This window comes from Macaca nemestrina, chromosome 8 (genome assembly GCF_043159975.1).
Source record: "Macaca nemestrina isolate mMacNem1 chromosome 8, mMacNem.hap1, whole genome shotgun sequence".
Taxonomy (NCBI): Eukaryota; Metazoa; Chordata; class Mammalia; order Primates; family Cercopithecidae; genus Macaca; species Macaca nemestrina.
Window position 1 is genome coordinate 97897118 of NC_092132.1, and position 20405 is coordinate 97917522.

General features: G+C 39.6%; 1 protein-coding gene and 1 pseudogene across 9 annotated transcripts in view; one reads left to right on the top strand and one right to left on the bottom strand.

The window, feature by feature from the left end:
• LOC105496910 (scaffold protein involved in DNA repair) overlaps positions 1 to 20405 on the bottom strand; it is a 477476-nt gene that overhangs the window by 174618 nt on the left and 282453 nt on the right. The window lies entirely within an intron of this gene.
• LOC112429378 (small ribosomal subunit protein eS4, X isoform-like) lies at positions 14559 to 15695 on the top strand (annotated as a pseudogene).

Consider the following 20405-nt stretch of genomic DNA (forward strand, 5'->3'; position numbering starts at 1 on the left):
AGTTTCTGTTTGTATTTGCTAAAGTCAACCTGCTCAGAAAGAGAAAACCTGGATTTGGGTCAGGGAAGATATATGATGCAACCATATAGAGTCTTTCCTACCAATTATTTCATAATGTATTTCACTTCATGTTCTTCAAAAAGGAAGCAAGGAACATGGTACCACATGCGACTGCCCCTTGTTCTCATCTTTAAACCCACTCCAATAGGCACAGGGGACACTTCTGGGTCAAACCATACCTGAGACTCCTGTCTTCTCAACAACATTTGCATTTAAAAAAGGCCCCACGAATTATCAGGATCACCCCTCCTAAGAAGAATGTACAATTGCTTCTTTATGCTGCATGGACACTTGCAGACAGGCAAGGAAAGACCTGGGTAACTGGATGACCATCTCACAGGGGAGGGGGTCAGGAGCTGAGGAAGGAGGACACTTGTGTGTTCCAATCTGGTCAACTGGACTGTGCAAATCTTCTGTTTCCAATGGAACACACATATGTAAGGAAGACAGTAACAGCCAGGCAGGGCATAGCAACTTTAGTCAGAGGGCACATTGGTATATACTTATAGATAGTTAAACGCAACACATTTGTTCAGTACTGAATTGTTATTATTCCAATTGTTAGTATATTACTTTAAAATGTCCACTATTTATGCAAGTGAGTTTTTTAACCTCTGTATGACTAAACTGTTTTTATTTTCCTTTTATATTACACATTGGTTGTTTAAAGGAACACTCCAAAATGAACTAGTGACAAACTAGAGAAATGAAACAAGAGCAAACATTCTTTGAAGACTAAAACCAGCAACCACAAAGGATGTTAAAAATCTACAGATAAGGGCCAGATACAGCACAAGACTCATCACTGCCTATTTCACTGGCTCGTTACAAGGTTAATTTGGAATTCAAACTTATGTTTAAAAAACGGTGAAGCTGGGCCAGCACGGTGGCTCACGTCTGTAATCCCAGCACTTTGGGAGGCCAAGGGCGGGGGGATCACAAGGTCAGATCGAGACTCACCCTGGCTAACACAGTGAAATCCTGTCTCTACTAAAAATACTAAAAAATTAGCTGGGTGTGGTGGTGGGCGCCTGTTGTCCCAGCTACTCGGGAGGTTGAGGCGGGAGAATGGTGTGAACCCAGGAGGCAGAGCTTGCAGTGAGCTGAGATCATGCCACTGCACTCCAGCCTGGGCGACAGAGCAAGACTCCTCAAAAAAACAAAGAAACAAACAAACAAAAAAGGTGAAGCTAGTTACTTATCCAGGGTTTGTGAAGACAATCACCATTCACAAATGCTGAGTGTAACCTTAACTTACTCATTATCTACTGGTATCTTGCTGGAACACTGCAGAACCTATCCTCTTTGGGGGGAAATAATTTGTGTTCAATTGCTTTATATTTATATGATATAAATATTCAAGATATATGCTTTATATTTATATGATATAAATATAAAAGACTCAAGATATATGCTTTATATTTATATGATATAAATATTCCATCAGAGCTCAAGAAAAGAGCTCCGTTTAAAAAAATACATTAGATCTACTATATAACAGTGCACCCAGGCTGACTCTTTTCTTTTTTTAAACAAATTTTATTTTCTTGTAGATTCAGGGGATACACGTGCAGGTTTGTTAAATGAGCACATTGCATGATGCTGATGTTTGGGCTTCTACTGATGCTGTCACCTCAACAGTGAACGCAGTACCCAATAAGTAGCTTTTCAACCTTGCCCTCCTCCCTCCCTCCCCTCTTGCAGTTTCCATTGTTCATTATTCCTATCTTTATGTACATGTGTACCCAGTATTTAGTTTCCACTAACAAGTGATTATATGTGGTGTTTGGTTGTGTTTCTGCATTAATTCACTTAGGATACTGGCCTCCAGCTGCATCCATGTTCCTGCAAAGGCCACTGATACCAATTTTTATGGCTGCGAAGTATTCCACGGTGTGTATGTACCACATTTTCTTTATCTAGTCCACTGCTACAGGGCACTCAGGCTGACTCCAGGTCTTTGCTATTGTGAATAACAGTATAGCCCATTTCTACACAGAAGCATTAAAGTACAAAACTGGCTTCTTTAAATAAATTAAAGAACACAAAAGTCTTGTGCATATCTCAAAAGGTCTTAATTGTCTTTAGCAATACGCCAAAGGTTCATGAACTAGAAATGAGATGAGTCTACTTATACACAATGTTGGCCAACAACATTATTTAAGTATTTAAGAGATAGCCAGGCATAGTGTGGTCTTCAGGCTGTGTAGGAAGGGTTAAGCCAACACTTGTTTTTGCCCTCCAGGTTATTCACACTTTAATATAGTAACAATGAATAGCCTAGCATGTTTTTTAAAAATAAGAAATATATACACCAAAGATTATATAATCAGTTTCTGACTTGCATCCAGTTTAGGACATACCCAAACAGGTACACAGATTAGCATGAAAGACTTTGCCATATGACGCTCATTATCTCCTCACAACTGCCCTTCTTGTTATCAGTTCAGAACAGAGGCACAGCAACTAAGACGGCATCCAGACTTAGGTTCCTAGGGTTCAGGAAGGTTTTTCTAATTTATTCAGATATGCCTGCCCCATTAGTACCTAAAGTTGGTCCCTTTTTTTCCATCTTCACCTTCTCTCCACTTCATGAGGACATTCTACAGCATCTGAACTTGATTCAAAATTATTTTTCTCAGAGAAATAATATTATAAATGTGGCTATGAGGAGCTGAAGTCCCATTATCAGTAAAATGTTATAATGCATTAGTATAAAACAGACTTTTGGGGACTGGCCTGGGAATGCAGATATGATTTCTACTGCTGTTCTCTGGGAAAATGCAGTCTAAGTTCTAAGCAAAGAACTTTTGGGAAACAACCTGTTCATACTTAAAGGTGTGTCCTTTGAAATCAGAAAGCAAAAAGTAGCAAAGGGGGGGGGGCATAAAAACACCTTAATTTATATTTACTATGCTGGCTGGGTGTGGTGGTTCACACCTGGAATCTCAGCATTTTGAGAGGGAGAAGTGGGAGGGCTGCTTGAGGCCAGGAGTTCAAGACAAGCCTAGACAACATACCCCTTCTCTATAAAAAATTAAAAAAAATTATCTGGGCATGGTGTCATGCACCTGTAGTCTCAGCTACTCAGGAGGCTGAGGGGGGCTGATCACATCAGCCCAGGAGTCCAAGGCTGCAGTAAACTGTGATTGTGCCACTACACTCCACTCTGTGCAAAACAAAGCAAGACCCCATCGCTATAAAAAACAAAAATGAAATAAGAAAATAAACTTACTAAGCTTTACTCCTCATTCCATGACCTGTGACGACAACTAATCCTAAATATCCACCTACAGACTTAAATTACAACATGTAGTTTAGGCATTATAGGTTGCTGGCTAACCAAAGGATTTCATTTCTCAAGTAATGTGAAGGCCAGAGATGTTACTATGATACATGTATTCCAGAAAACATAAAGCAGTTTTTTTAGCCCAAGTACCTAGGTCTCAGACAATAGTTCTGGCTTGGAAGCAATACTTAATTTGCAGGTAAAGCCCCAGATTAAACCCAGTGTCTCTAGAGTAGAATGAAGCCAATGAATGGAAGGAAGAGGTGAGGTAGACTGAGATTCAGTATGGAACAATCATTAGGGAAGCTAAGCCAGTGAAAAAAAATTGCACATCCAGCCAGCCAGCCCCACTGAGGCCATCTAAGATCAGCCAGCTATCTTCAGATCTTGGTTGTGGTTCTATGCTTGAAGCTGCTAGGCCTATGGGCTAATTCTCATTGTCTGGCTTCTCTTTGGCCTAGCAAGATGGAAAATTGTCCCTGGCTGACAATAGATAATGAATGTAACAGGAGTTGGTATGGCATTCAGGGAGCATTAGAAATTGGGCACCTGTGTAGGGTCATATAAAAACTCATTAACATGCCTATACCGTCTTTAAAATCTTAAGACAACTAAGAGTTTTTGTTTCTGTTATTTTGTTTAGTTCCCAGAACAACCCTGTCAGACAGACAGACTATTGTCAACATTCTGACTTGATGAATGAAAAAGTAAGGCTCTGAGAACTGTCCAAAATTTCTTTGCTGGAACTGACAGTGTGGTATTCTTTCCATGTTACTGTGATTTCTACCAGATGAAGTAAGAACCCACATTCATAGAGTGGCTTGATACCCATCCCCTTGAGAATGTCTCACTGGCCATTGAGAGGTCATGTATACAGAAAATCACACGTCTTCCTTCCCAAAAAGGCACATCATATAGTGCAACATGCCCCACTCCCAGCCCCAACTATTAGCACCTCCATTAAAATGGAATATACACAGGAAGGAACATGAGTTCCATTATACTTTAGTTGTTAACAGTATAGATTTTTAAAAAATTACTTATTCTTTTGCTCAATTTTTGAGGAACCAAATTAAAAGTTACTAGATTATATTATTATACACAAGTATCTATCTCTCAATTCCTTTTGTAGATTGTGTCTATTTCCCCAATGAGATTTTAGTGATGCAAGGGACTGGAGTTGCATCTTCTATTTATTTCATCTCTACAGTACGCAACAAGTGCTAGGCACATCCTAGGCAGGAAGAGATACATACTGGAATGAATGTTTCTCAGTTCTTTCAGAAAGTGATTCTTATCTTGGAATTGTTATTTTACGGCAAAAAAGTGGCATGGCTGGATTCATTTCTAACATATTCTAATTGCTTTATTTCTAGGAGTCCATATACAGCTTCTAAAATCTACCCTTTAGGACAAAGAATGATCATTAAGTACAGAGTGGGAGAAAGGCTAGCAAAACAGAGATAGAAGACAGAACGAAAAGGAACAGACTATACCACTTGTTTACTCATAAGTACTCTAGGTTAGATCAAGACTAAGATTTAAGAAAAAAAATTTGCTATTAATTTCTAGACCAAGATCCGGAAGCATAAAAGTCTGGTATTTCCAAATGATCAAAATTACAGGCCACCTGCTTTTGAAAATTTAACTGGGCAATATGTATTTAAACACAAAGAGGAGAGGAGGAACCAAGATGGCTGAATAGGAACAGCTCCAATCTACAGCTCCAAGCGTGAAAAATGCAGAAGACAGGTGATTTCTGCATTTCCAACTGAGTTACTGGGTTCATCTCACTGGGGCTTGTCAGACAGTGGGTGCAGCCCACGAAGTGTGACCTGAAGCAGGGCGGGGCACTGCCTCACCCATGAAGCAGAAGGGATTGGGGAATTCCCTTTCCTAGGAAGGGTAGCAGTGATAGATGGTACCTGGAAAATCGGGACACTACCATCCTAATATTGCGCTTTTTGAGAAGTCTTAGCAAACAGCATACCAGGAGATTATATCCGTGCCTGGCTCGGAGGGTTCCATGCCCACGGAGCCTAGTTCACTGCCAGCACACCAGTCTAAGATCGAACTGCAAGGCCGCAGCAAGGCTGGGTGAGGGGCGTCCGCCACTGTTGTGGCTTGAGTAGGTAAACAGAGTGCCGGGAAGCTTGAACTGGCTGGAGCCCACCTCAGCTCAATGAGGCCTGCCTGCATCTGTAGACTCCACCTCTGGGGGCAGGGCATAGCTGAACAAAGGGCAGCAGAAACTTCTGCAGACTTAAACGTCCCTGTCTGACGGCTTTGAAGAGAGTAGTGGTTCTCTCAGCACAGAGTTTCAGATCTGAGAACGGACAGACTGCCTCCTCAGGTAGGTCCCTCACTCTCGAGTAGCCTAACTGGGAGACACCTCCCAGTAGGGGATGACTGACACCACATACAGCCGGGTGCCTCTCTGAGACGAAGCTTCCAGAGGAAGAATCAGGCAGCAACATTTGCTGTTCTGCAATGTATTTGCTGCTCTGCAGCCTCTGCTGGTGATACCCAGGCAAACAGGGTCTGGAGTGGACCTCCAGCAAACTCCAACAGACCTGCAGCTGAGGGTCCTGAGTGTTAGAAGGAAAACTTAACAAACAAAAAGGACATCCACACCAAAATCCCATCGGTATGTCACCATCATCAAATACCAAAGGTAGATAAAACCACAAAGATGGGGAGAAACCAGAGCACAAAAGCAGAAAATTCTAAAAATCAGAGCGCCTCTCCTCCTCCAAAGGAAGACAGCCCCTCGCCAGCAACGGAACAAACCTGGACGGAAAATGACTTTGACGAGTTGAGAGAAGAAGGCTTCAGACAATCGGTAATAAACTTCTCCGAGCTAAAGGAGGATGTTCGAACCCATTGCAAGGAAGCTAAAAACCTTGAAAAAAGATTAGACGAATGGCTAACTATAATAAACTGTGTAGAGAAGACCTCAAATGACCTGATGGAGCTGAAAACCATGGCACAAGAACTATGTGACACATGCAAAAGCTTCAGTAGCCAACTGGATCAAGTGAAAGAAAGGGTATCAGTGATTGAAGACCAAATGAATGAAATGAAGTGAGAAGAGAAGTTTAGAGAAAAAAGAGGAAAAAGAAACAAACAAAGCCTCCAAGAAATATGGGACTATGTGAAAACACCAAATCTACGCCTGACTGGTGTACCAGAAAAGTGATGGGGAGAATGGAACCAAGTTGGAAAACACTCTGCAGGATATTATCCAGGAGAACTTCCCCAACCTAGCAAGGCAGGCCAACATTCAAAATCGGGAAATACAGAGACCACCACAAAGATACTCCTCGAGAAGAGCAACTCCAACACACATAATTATCAGATTCACCAATGTTGAAATGAAGGAAAAAATGTTAAGGGCAGCCAGAGAGAAAGGTCGGGTTACCCACAAAGGGAAGCCCATCAGACTAACAGCGGATCTCTTGGCAGAAACTCTACAAGTCAGAAGAGAGTGGGGGCCAATATTCAACATGCTTAAAGAAAAGAATTTTCAACCCAGAATTTCATATCCAGCCAAACTAAGTTTCATAAGTGAAGGAGAAATAAAATCCTTTACAGAAAAGCAAATGCTGAGAGATTTTGTCACCACCAGGCCTGCCCTACAAGAGCTCCTGAGGGAAGCACTAAACATGGAAAGGAACGACCGGTACCAGCCACTGCAAAAACATGCCGAAATGTAAAGACCATCAATGCTAGGAAGAAACTGCATCAACTAATGAGCAAAATAACCAGCTAACATCATAAGGACAGGATTAAGCTCACACATCACAATGTTAACCTTAAAGGTAAATTGGCTAAATGCTACAATTAAAAGACACAGACTGGCAAACTGGATAAAGAGTCAAGACCCATCAGTTTGCTGTATTCAGGAGACCCATCTCACATGCACAGACACACATAGGCTCAAAATAAAGGGATGGAAGAAGATCTACCAAGCAAATGGAGAACAAAGAAAAGCAGGGTTGCAATCCTAGTCTCTGATAAAACAGACTTTAAACCATCAAAGATCAAAAGACACAAAGAAGGCCATTACATAATGGTAAAGGGATCAATTCATCAGGAAGAGCTAACTATCCTAAATATATATGCACCCAATATAGGAGCACCCAGATTCATAAAGCAAGTCCTTAGAGACTTACAAAGAGACTTAGACTCCCATACAATAAGAATGGGAGACTTTAACACCCCACTATCAACATTAGACAGATCAACAAGACAGAAAGTCAAGAGGGAAATCCAGGAATTGAACTCAGCTCTGCACCAAGCAGATCTATTAAACATCTACAGAACTCTCCACCACAAATCAACAGAAGATATATTCTTCTCAGCACCACTCGCACTTATTCCAAAATTGACCACATAGTTGGAAGTAAAGCACTCTTCAGCAAATGTACAAGAACAGAAATTATAACAAACTGTCTCTCAGACCACAGGGCAATCAAACTAGAACTCAGGATTAAGAAACTCAATCAAAACCGCTCAACTACATGGAAACTGAACAACCTGCTCCTGAATGACTACTGGGTACATAACGAAATGAAGGCAGAAATAAAGATGTTTTCTGAAACCAATGAGAACAAAGACACAACATACCAGAATCTCTGGGACACATTTAAAACAGTGTATAGAGGGAAATGTATAGCACTAAATGCCCACAACAGAAAGCAGGAAAGATCTAAAATCGACACCCTAACATTACAACTAGAAGAACTAGAGAAGCAAGAGCAAACACATTCAAAAGCTAGCAGAAGGCAAGAAATAACTAAGATTAGAGCAGAACTGAAGGAGATAGCGACAAAAAATACCCTTCAAAAAAATCAATGAATCCAGGAGCTACTTTTTTGAAAAGATCAACAAAATTGATAGACTGCTAGCAAGACTAATGAAGAAGAAAAGAGAGAAGAATCAAATAGACATAATAAAAAATGATAAAGGGGATATCAACACCGATCCCACAGAAATACAAACTACCATCAGAGAATACTATAAACACCTCTACGCAAATAAACTAGAAAATCTAGAAGAAATAGATAAATTCCTGCACACATACACCCTCCCAAGACTAAACCAGGAAGAAGTTGAATCCCTGAATAGACCAGTAACAGGCTCTGAAATTGAAGCAAGAATTAATAGTCTACCAACCAAAAAAAGTCCAGGACCAGTCAGATTCACAGCCGAATTCTACCAGCGGTACAAAGAGGAGCTGGTACCATTCCTTCTGAAACTATTCCAATCAATAGAAAAAGAGGGAATCCTCCCTAACTCATTTTATGAGGCCAGCATCATCCTGATACCAAAGCCTGGCAAAGACACAACAGAAAAGGAGAATTTTAGATCAATATCTCTCATGAACATCTATGTGAAAATCCTCAATAAAATACTGGCAAACCGAAACCAGCAGCACATCAAAAAGCTTATCCACCATGATCAAGTGGGCTTCATGCCTGGGATGCAAGGCTGGTTCAACATACGCAAATCAATAAATGTAAACCATCACATAAACAGAACCAAAGAAAAAAACCACATGATTAGCTCAATAAATGCAGAAAAGGCCTTCAACAAAATTCAACAGCCCTTCATGCTAAAAACTCTCAATAAGGTAGGTAGTGATGCAAACAATGAGAGCTATTTATGACGAAACCACAGCCAATATCACAATGAATGGGCAAAAGCTGGAAGCCTTCCCTTTGAAAACTGGCACAAGACATGGATGCCCTCTCTCACCACTCCTATTCAACATAGTGTTGGAAGTTCTGGCTAGGGCAATCAGGCAAGAGAAAGAAATCAAGGGTATTCAGTTAGGAAAAGAAGAAGTCAAATTGTCCTTGTTTGCAGATGACATGATTGTATATTTAGAAAACCCCATTGTCTCAGCCCAAAATCTCCTTAAGCTGATAAGCAACTTCAGCAAAGTCTCAGGATACACAATCAATGTGGAAAAATCACTAGCATTCTTATACACCAGTAACAGAGAGCCAAATCATGAATGAAGTCCCATTCACAACAGCTTCAAAGAGAATAAAATACCTAGGAATCCAACTTACAAGGGATGTAAAGGACCTCTTCAAGGAGAACTACAAACCACTGCTCAGTGAAATAAAGGAGGACACAAACAAATGGAAAAACATACCATGCTCATGGATAGGAAGAATCAATATCGTGAAAATGGTCATACTCTCCAAGGTAATTTATAGATTCAATGCCATCCCCATGAAGCTACCAATGACTTTCTTCACAGAATTGGAAAAAACTACTTTAAAGTTCATATGGAACCAAAAAAGATCCTGCACGCCAAGACAATCCTAAGCCAAGAGAACAAAGCTGGAGGCATAACGCTATCGGACTTCAAACTATATTACAAGGCTGCAGTAATAAAACAGCATGGTACTGGTACCAAAACAGAGATATAGACCAATGGAACAAAACAGATTCCTCGGAAATAATACCACACATCTACAACCACCTGATCTTTGACAAACCTGACAAAAACAAGAAATGGGGAAAGGATTCCCTATTTAATAAACGGTGTTGGGAAAACTGGCTAACCATATATGTAGAAAGCTGAAACTGGATCCCTTCCTTACACCTCATACAAAAATTAATTCAAGTTGGATTAGAGACTTAAATGTTAGACCTAAACCCATAAAAACCCTAGAAGAAAACCTAGACAATATCATTCAGGACACTGGCATGGGCAAGGACTTCATGTCTAAAACACCAAAAGCAATGGCAACAAAAGCCAGAATTGACAAATGGGATCTAATTAAACTAAAGAGCTTGTGCACAGCAAAAGAAACTACCATCAGAGTGAACAGGCAATCTACAGAATGGGAGAAAATTTTTACAATCTACCCTTCAGACAAAGGGCTAATATGCAGAATCTACAAAGAAGTTAAACAAATTTACGAAAAAAAAACCAAACAACCCCATCAAAAAGTGGGCAAAGGCCATGAACAGACACTTCTAAAAAGAAGACATTTATGCAGTAACCGACACATTAAAAAATGTTCATCATCACTAGCCATCAGAGAAATGCAAATCAAAACCACAATGAGATACCATCTCACACCAGTTAGAATCGTGATCATTAAAAAGTCAGGAAACAACAGGTGCTGGAGAGGATGTGGAGAAATAGCAACATTTTTACACTGCTGGTCGGACTGTAAACTAGTTCAACCATTGTGGAAGACAGTGTGGCGACTCCTGAAGGATCTAGAACTAGAAATACCATTTGACCCAGCCATCCTGTCACTGGGTATATATCCAAAGGATTATAAATCATGCTGCTATAAAGACACATGCACACGTATGCTTATTGCGGCACCATTCACAATAGTAAAGACTTGGAACCAACCCAAATGTCCATCAATGATAGACTGGATGATGAAAATGTGGCACATATACACCATGGAATACTATGCAGCCATAAAAAAGGATTAGTTCATGTCCTTTGTAGGGACATGGATGAAGCTGGAAACCATCATTTGAACAAACTATCCCAAGGACAGAAAACCAAATATTGCATGTTCTCACTCATAGGTGGGAATTGAACAATGAGAACACTTGGACACAGGGTGGGGAACATCACACACTGGAGCCTGTCGTGGAGTAGGGGGAGAGGGGAGGGACAGTATTAGGAGATATACCTAATGTAAATTATGATTTAATGGGTGCAGCACACCAACATGGCACATGTATACATATGTAACAAACCTGCACGTTGTGCACATGTACCCTAGAACTTAAAGTATAATAAAAAAATAAATAGATGAACAAAAAGAGGAATGAGGATATTCAAACACACAAGAAAGAATATTTCCAGTTGTCTCCTAAAATGATTTTTAATTAGTCCTTTCATCATTCTTACTTTTCCCTTTTGTTCTGTTTTTTGAGATGAAGTTTAGCTCTGTTGCCCAGGTCGGAGTGCAGTGGTGCAATCGCAGCTTACTGCAACTTCTGCCTCCCAGGTTCAAGTGATTCTCCTGCCTCAGCCTCCCGAGTAGCCGGGATTACAGGCACCTGCCACCACGCCCAGCTAATTTTTGTATTTTTAGTAGAGACAGGGTTTTACCATGTTGGCCAGGCTGGTCTCGAACTCCTGACCTCAGGTGATCCACCAGCCTCAGCCTCCCAAAGTGCTGGGATTACAGGTGTGAGTCACCACACTCAGTCTATTTTTACTTTAAAAAGCTTAAAATATCATCTATTTACTTTATTCTATTTTCTTCCCTTGTGTTAATGTGCATAGCAGACTTAATCACTGCATATGTAATTATCAATTCACTTCATCTGTATAATTCATGTACCCCAAGTCCATACATTATCATATTAATTATTGAGTTTTAATTTAAGGCAAAAGCTACTTTTTCTTATCTTCTAATTAATAAGAGAAAAATGACAGAAACATTTCCAAACACTTGGAAACTAAACAACACACTCCAAAATATCTATGGGTCAAACAGGAAGTCTCAGGAAATTAAAAAAAAAAAAAAACATTAAACTAAATGAAAATGAAAAGATTACATATCAGAATTGGTGGGAAGAAGTGAGAGCAGTGCTGAGAAAGAATTTTATAGGGCTGATGTTGGCCTCATCCTGATACCAAAGCCTGGCAGAGACACAACAAAAAAAGAGAATTTTAGACCAATATCCCTGATGAACATCAATGCAAAAATCCTCAATAAAATACTGGCAAACCAGATCCAGCAGCACATTAAAAAGCTTATCCACCATGATCAAGTGGGCTTCATCCCTGGGATGCAAGGCTGGTTCAACATTCGCAAATCAATAAACATAATCCAGCATATAAACAGAACCAAAGACAAGAACCACATGATTATCTCAATAGATGCAGAAAAGGCTTTTGACAAAATTCAACAGCCCTTCATGCTAAAAACGCTCAATAAATTCGGTATTGATGGAACGTACCTCAAAATAATAAGAGCTATTTATGACAAACCCACAGCCAATATCATACTGAATGGGCAAACTCTGGAAAAATTCCCTTTGAAAACTGGCACAAGACAGGGATGCCCTCTCTCACCACTCCTATTCAACATAGTGTTGGAAGTTCTGGCTAGGGCAATCAGGCAAGAGAAAGAAATCAAGGGTATTCAGTTAGGAAAAGAAGTCAAATGGTCCCTGTTTGCAGATGACATGATTGTATATTTAGAAAACCCCATTGTCTCAGCCCAAAATCTCCTTAAGCTGATAAGCAACTTCAGCAAAGTCTCAGGATACAAAATTAAAGTGCAAAAATCACAAGCATTCTTATACACCAGTAACAGACAAACAGAGAGCCAAATCATGAATGAACTTCCATTCACAATTGCTTCAAAGAGAATAAAATACCTAGGAATCCAACTTACAAGGGATGTAAAGAACCTCTTCAAGGAGAACTACAAACCACTGCTCAGTGAAATAAAAGAGGACACAAACAAATGGAAGAACATACCATACTCATGGATAGGAAGAATCAATATCGTGAAAATGGCCATACTGCCCAAGGTAATTTATAGATTCAATGCCATCCCCATCAAGCTACCAATGAGTTTCTTCACAGAATTGGAAAAAACTGCTTTAAAGTTCATATGGAACCAAAAAAGAGCCCGCATCTCCAAGACAATCCTAAGTCAAAAGAACAAAGCTCGAGGCATCACGCTACCTGACTTCAAACTATACTACAAGGCTACAGTAACCAAAACAGCATGGTACTGGTACCAAAACAGAGATATAGACCAATGGAACAGAACAGAGGCCTCAGAAATAATACCACACATCTACAGCCATCTGATCTTTGACAAACCTGAGAGAAACAAGAAATGGGGAAAGAATTCCCTATTTAATAAATGGTGCTGGGAAAATTGGCTAGCCATAAGTAGAAAGCTGAAACTGGATCCTTTCCTTACTCCTTATACGAAAATTAATTCAAGATGGATTAGAGACTTAAATGTTAGACCTAATAACATAAAAACCCTAGAAGAAAATCTAGGTAGTACCATTCAGGACATAGGCATGTGCAAAGACTTCATGTCTAAAACACCAAAAGCAACGGCAGCAAAAGCCAAAATTGACAAATGGGATCTCATTAAACTAAAGAGCTTGTGCACAGCAAAAGAAACTACCATCAGAGTGAACAGGCAACCTACAGAATGGGAGAAAATTTTTGCAATCTACTCATCTGACAAAGGGCTAATATCCAGAACCTACAAAGAACTCAAATAAATTTACAAGAAAAAAACAAACAACCCCATCAAAAAGTGGGCAAAGGATATGAACAGACATTTCTCAAAAGAAGACATTCATACAGCCAACAGACACATGAAAAAATGCTCATCATCATTGGCCATCAGAGAAATGCAAATCAAAACCACAATGAGATACCATCTCACAGCAGTTAGAATGGCGATCATTAAAAAGTCAGGAAACAACAGGTGCTGGAGAGGATGTGGAGAAATAGGAACACTTTTACACTGTTGGTGGGATTGTAAACTAGTTCAACCATTATGGAAAACAGTATGGCGATTCCTCAAGGATGTAGAACTAGATGTACCATATGACCCAGCCATCCCATTACTGGGGATATACCCAAAGGATTCTAAATCATGCTGCTATAAAGACACATGCACACGTATGTTCATTGCGGCACTGTTCACAATAGCAAAGACTTGGAATCAACCCAAATGTCCATCAGTGACAGACTGGATTAAGAAAATGTGGCACATATACACCATGGAATACTATGCAGCCATAAGAAAGGATGAGTTTCTGTCCTTTGTAGGGACATGGATGCAGCTGGAAACCATCATTCGCAGCAAACTATCACAAGAACAGAAAACCAAACACTGCATGTTCTCACTCATAGGTGGGAACTGAACAATGAGATCACTTGGACTCGGGAAGGGGGACATCACACACCGGGGCCTATCATGGGGAGGTGGGAGGGGGGAGGGATTGCATTGGGAGTTATACCTGATGTAAATGACGAGTTGTTGGGTGCTGATGAGTTGATGGGTGCAGCACAGCAACATGGCACAAGTATACATATGTAACAAACCTGCACGTTATGCACATGTACCCTAGAACTTAAAGTATAATAATAAAAAAAAAAGAAAAAAAAAGAATTTTATAGGGCTAAATGCATATATGAGCTCTTTCCGTGCCTAATGCAGCCATGGCTGGTGGTCCCAAGCAGCATCTAAAGCGGGTAGCAACTCCAAAACATTGGATGCTGGCTAAATTGCCCAGTGTGTTTGTTCATCGTCCATCCACCAGTCCCCAGAAGTTGACAGTGTCTCCCCATCATCATTTTCCTAAAGAACAGACTTAAGTATGCCTTGACAGGAGATGAAGTAAAGAAGATTTGTGGCCAGGCATGGCAGCTCATGCTTGTAATCCCAGTACTTTGGGAGGCCGATATGGGCGGATCACGAGGTCAAGAGATCGAGACCATCCTAGCCAACATGTTGAAACTGTGTCTCTACCAAAAATACAAAAATTAGCTGGGTGTGGTGGTGGGCGCCTGTAATCCCAGCTACTCAGGAGGCAGAGGCTGAGCCAGGAGAATTGATTAAAACCAGGAAGCGGAGGTTGCAGTGAGCCAAGATCACGCCATTGCACTCCAGCCTGGCAACAGAGCGAGACTCCATCTCAATAAATAAATAAATAAATAAACAAATAAATAAATAAATATAAAGAAAGAGAGAAGATTTGCATGCATTGGTTCATTAAGATCAATGGCAATGTTTAAACTGATACAACCCATCCCACTGGATTCACAGACGTCATGGGCATTGACTAGATAGGAGAGAATTTTCGTCTCATCTATGATACCAAGGGTTGCTTTGCTGTACATCGTATTACACCTGAGGAGCCCAAGTACAAATTGTGCAAAGTGAGAAAAATCTTCGTGGGCACAAAAAGAATCCCTCATCTGGTGACTCATGATGCTTGCATCATCTGCTACCCTGATCCCCTCCATCAAGGTGAATGATCCCATTAGGACTGAAATGGAAACTGACAAGATCACTGATTTCATCAAGTTTGGCACTGGTAACCTGTGGATGGTGAATGGAGGTGCTAACTTGGAAAGAATTGGTGTCATCACCCACAGAGAAAGGCACCCTTGATCTTTTGATGTGGTTCACATAAAAGATGCCAATGGCAACAGCTTTGCCACCCGGCTTTCCAACATTTTTTCTACTGGCAAAGGCAACAAACCATGAATTTCTCTTCTCCGAGGAAAGGTATATGCCTCACCATTGCTGAAGAGAGAGACAAGAGACTGGCAGCCAAACAGAGCAGTGGGTGAAATGGTCTCTGGGTGACAGATTAGATCTTTGTACATAATTAAAAATAATGTGGCATGATTAATAAAAATAAATTTTAAAAATGTGTACATGAGAAAAGGTTCAAATCAATAATCTAGGCTCCCTCTCCAGGAACTTAGAGAAATAAGAGCAAAATAAACTCAAAGCAAGCTGAGAAAAGGAAATAATAGATTAGAGCAGAAATCAATGAAGCTGAAAATTTAAAATGAAGAAAATTCATGAAACAAACCTGGTTCACAGATAAGACCAATAAGATTGACAAACGTCTAGCAAGACTGACACAGAAACAAAGAACATGCGAATTACCAATAACTAGAGTAAAAAAGGGAATAGCACTACAGACCATGTAGACATCAAAAGGATAACAAGGGAACATCATGGACAGGTCTGCACAGAAAATTTGACATGTTAGGTAAAATAAACCAATTCCTTGAAAAAAATACAAACTACCACAAGTCAGCCAATACAGAGCTGATTATTTGAATAGCCCTATGACTACTAAGTAAATTGATATTGTGATTTCAAAATTTCCCAAACACATATATCCAGGTTCAGACACTTTCATTATTGAATTCTACCAAACACTTAGGCAACAATTAGTATCAATTCTCCATAATCTTTTCCAAGAAATAGAATAGAAGGGAATACTTCCCAATCCATTTTATGAACCTAGAATTACCCTGGTATCAAAACAAAAGAGTACAAAAAGAACACTACAGGCCAATATGCTTTATGAATATAGATGTAAAAATCCTTAACAAAATATTAGCAAATAAAATTCAGTAATATGTAAAATATATGTATACATCATAACCTAGACGAGTTTATTCCAGGGATGTAGGGCTAGTTCGACATTTGAAAATCAATCTATGTAATGTACCACATTAAATTATAAAGAAAAAAATCGTATCACATAAATCAATACAGAAAAACCACTTGACAAAAATAAATACCCTCTCACGTTAAAACTTCTCAGAAAACTAGAAATTGAGGGAAATTTCCTCAATTTGAGTTAGAGAACATCTATAAAAAACCTACAGTTAATATTATATTTATTGGGGAAAGACTGAAAACTTTCCTCTAAGATTAGGAACAAGCCAGAATGTCTATTCTCACTTCTTTTATTCAGTGTAGTACTGGAAGTTCTAGCCAGTGCGATAAGGCAAGAAAAGGAAAGAAAAGGCGTACAGATCAGAGAACAAGAATTAAACTAAGCCTATTTACAGATGGCATGATTGTCTATGTAGAAGTTATGAAAGAATATACAAAAAACTTCTAAAACTAATAAATGAGTCCAGCAAGGCTGCAGGGCACAAAAATCAACACACAAAAATCAATTATATTTCTATATAATAGCGAACCAGAATACGTGGACACCAAAATTTTAAAAAGCAACACTTTTTATGATTTCAGAAAAAGAAAGAAAAAAAGGTCGGGCACAGTGGCTCACACCTGTAATCCTAGCACTTTGGGAGGCCAAAGAATCACTTAGGTCAGGAGTTCGAAACCAGCCTGGCCAATATGGTGAAACCCCATCTCTATTAAAAATACAAAAATTAGCTGGAAATCGCTTGAACTCAGGAGGCAGAGGTTGCAGTAAGCTGAGATCGCACCACTGCACTCCAGCCTGGGCAACACAGTGAGACTCTATCTCGATGACAACAACAACAACAACAACAACAAAAGATAAAAAGAAAGACTTTGGTGTAAACTAACAAAACAACTATGAGAGTTGTATGCTAAAGCTACAAAATGCTAAAGAAAGAAATAAAAGAAGAATCAAACAAATGAAGAGTCATACTATGTTCATGAACTGAAAGACTTCATTATGTCATATAATTAGTAGTTCAATTCTTTCCAAAATAATATACATTTAACACAATTCCTATTGAAGTTCCAGAAAATTTTTTTGTAGAAATAAAATTACTCTAAAATTTATGTGATAAGGCAAAGGAACTAGAACAGCTAAAACAATTTTGAAAGAGAAGAATAAAGTGCTATGAACCTGATTTCAAGACATACAGCTTCTGTAGTCATGAATGTGTGATGTACAAAGAAACACACACAAAGATCAATGGAACAGAACACCCATAAATAAATCTATGTGATTTTTGACAAAGGTGCAAAAGCAATTCATTGAAGGAAAGATGTCCTTTTCAACAAATGGTGGAGAAACTGGACACCCACAGGCAAAAAAACAGAAAAACCAAAACCTTCCACCTAAGTCTCACACCTTATATGAAAAGTAACTCAAAACAGATCATAAATACAAAATGACATAGGAGAAAATCTTGGATTTACAGCTAGGTGAAGAGTTCTTAGACTTGACATCAAAAATACAATTCATAAAAGGAAAAACTGGTACTTTGAACTTCATTAAAATTAAAACATTCTGGGAAAGACCTCGTTGAGAAGGTATGAAAAATATAAGCTAGAGATTGCAATTAAGTACTAGTATCTAGAATATATTAAGAACCTTCAAAATTTCACAATAGCAAACAATCCAATTAGAAAATGAGCAAAAATCACGAACACCTATTTCACTGAAGAGGATAAACAAATGGCGAATGAGCACATGAAAAGATGCTTAATGCCATTAGCATGAAAAATAAAAATAAAACCCTAAGCCTCCCAACCAACTGAACAGAACCCTCTTGGCCAAAGGGACCCCAGAGAAACCCTAAAAAACGAAGTCCCGGGCCGTGATAGGATAAGAGGTTGGTTACGCCTCAGTATGCTCCCTCCTTATTAACCTTTAACCAGAATTCTTTCCTAAGGAGTAAGTGGAAACCAACTCTAGAAAACAAGAAACAGATGATTCATTCCTTTATCGCCTTCAGCCAATTATCTGAGGCCAAAACCAGGCTCCCTCTCCCTCTTTGAAGTTTTGATGTGACGGCCCACCAGCTTGACAACGCATCCCTTCCTAAAAACTGACCACCATATCTCTGGACCAGTTCTGACTGACTAGCATAGGATGTGCTATGAGGGTTTTCAGGTCCTCTGTTTCACCTTTTGATGCCAGAGGGCCAAAAACTCCATCCCTGCATCATGCTAATGCCATCATTTTTTGAACATGTGACCTATGAAGAGGCATGAAGCTCAGTTGTGCTTTTTTCATAAATCTTCATGACTCCTTCTATAGCTTATTGAATATGTATACTTAGCCAACCCATTGGGCATAAGTACCTGTGTTAGGCTTTCCTACCTTAAATTGCTTTTTCTCAGCTTTTGCCAAAGGCTACATTTCCCAGCCTTTGGTGTGCCACCCTTTATGAGAAATAAAGCTCTCCTTTCCAATGTTTTGAACCACATGATTCTTCACTTGACAAGCATTAGGGAAATGCACATTAAAATCACAATGAGATATCATTACCTACTTATCAGAATAGAAATTAAAAAATAGTGACAACATCAAATGCTGGTATGGAGAAACTGCATCACTCACACATTACTGGTGGCAATGTAAAATGAAACAGCCACTCTGGAAACCAGCTTGGCAGTTTCTAAAAGAACTAAACATGCAACAACTATAGGACTCAGCAATTGCACTCTTGGATATTTATCCCAGAAAAGTGAAAACTTATCTTCACACAAAAACCTGTAGACAAATATTCATACCAGTACTATTCATAAGTTGGACGTCCTTCCATGGGTGAATAGTTAAATAAACTGATATACCCCCATGCCATGGATGTCCACTCTGCAGTAAAAAGTAACTACTTATACATGCAACAACTGGGATGAATCTCCAGAAAATGATCCCAAGTGAAAAAAGCCAATTTCAAAAGATTACAAACTATGATTCCATTTCCATAGCATTATTGAAATGCAAAATAATAAGAACATAAAATAGACTAGCAATTGCTAGGGGTTCTGGAAGGTGGAAGAAAATAGTATGCCTATAAAGAGTGGCAGGAAGGATCCTTTGGTGTTGAAACTATTATATCTTGACTACACTCATAACAAGATCTGGTTTTTATACAGTTCTGCAAGATATTTCCCTTAGTGGAAACTGGGTAAAGGATACACAGGATCTTTCTGTATTACTTTTCACAACTGCATGTGAATCAACAATTACCTCAAAATAAAAAGTTTAATTAAAAATCTCTGCACTTGGGCCGGGCACGGTGGCTCAAGCCTGTAATCCCAGCACTTTGGGAGGCCGAGACGGGCGGATCACGAGGTCAGGAGATCGAGACCATCCTGGCTAACACGGTGAAACCCTGTCTCTACTAAAAAATACAAAAAACTGGCCGGGCGAGGTGGCGGGCGCCTGTAGTCCCAGTTACTCGGGAGGCTGAGGCAGGAGAATGGCGTAAACCCGGGAGGTGGAGCTTGCAGTGAGCTGAGATCCGGCCACTGCACTCCAGCCCGGGCTATGGAGCCAGACTCCGTCTCAAAAAATAAATAAATAAAAAATAAAAATCTCTGCACTTGGATTCCTCTCATTAGCTCCAGGTGTATACATTAATTGAAAGATTTTCAAGCAGGGGAAGTGCGTTGATTTACTTTTATTTAAAAAAAAAAATCCTTAGCTGCTGTGTGGAATCTGAATTAGAAACCAGTGGGACAGGTATTCCAAGGGAGTGGTAACTCTTCTTTAATGTCAGCTTTCCCCCTTCAGAAATCTCTGCTCTGATTCCTTATCACTCTCCAGTCACTCACAGCAACTCTGGGCACTCACAGGG